At 32.6% G+C, this 285-nt stretch overlaps 1 long non-coding RNA gene across 1 annotated transcript in view; it reads right to left on the bottom strand.

The window, feature by feature from the left end:
• Positions 1-128: 128 nt before the first annotated feature.
• The window catches only part of LOC119586055, an 8975-nt gene continuing 8818 nt past the window's right edge, over positions 129-285 (bottom strand). The window contains exon 3 of the long non-coding RNA XR_005229916.1: positions 129-179. This is a non-coding gene — a long non-coding RNA (uncharacterized LOC119586055). The remainder of the gene's footprint in view (positions 180-285) is intronic.

Here is a 285-nt window from a genome sequence, read left to right as displayed (position 1 = left end):
GTCTGTGTATATTTTTATCTTTTTATCTGCCAAGCTCATTTGCCTGTCGACTTATCAGATATTCCCTTAGCAAAAGCCATTATGATATTTTTTCTTTGATCTAACGAAAGAAAATGAAGATATTCACACTTACCTTTCAGTAAAAGGAGTTTTCTTTGTTGCTGTGAAGACCATAAGCCCTGTTGACAAAGAGTACGGTACACACGTTACTTTGTTTCCAATGCAATTCAAACATTTTTGGGGGAGGATAATGCATTCTTAAAAAATAGATTATAAGTTTTTATT

This window comes from Penaeus monodon, chromosome 20 (assembly GCF_015228065.2).
Source record: "Penaeus monodon isolate SGIC_2016 chromosome 20, NSTDA_Pmon_1, whole genome shotgun sequence".
Classification (NCBI taxonomy): Eukaryota; Metazoa; Arthropoda; class Malacostraca; order Decapoda; family Penaeidae; genus Penaeus; species Penaeus monodon.
This window is presented reverse-complemented; position numbering and strand designations above follow the sequence as displayed.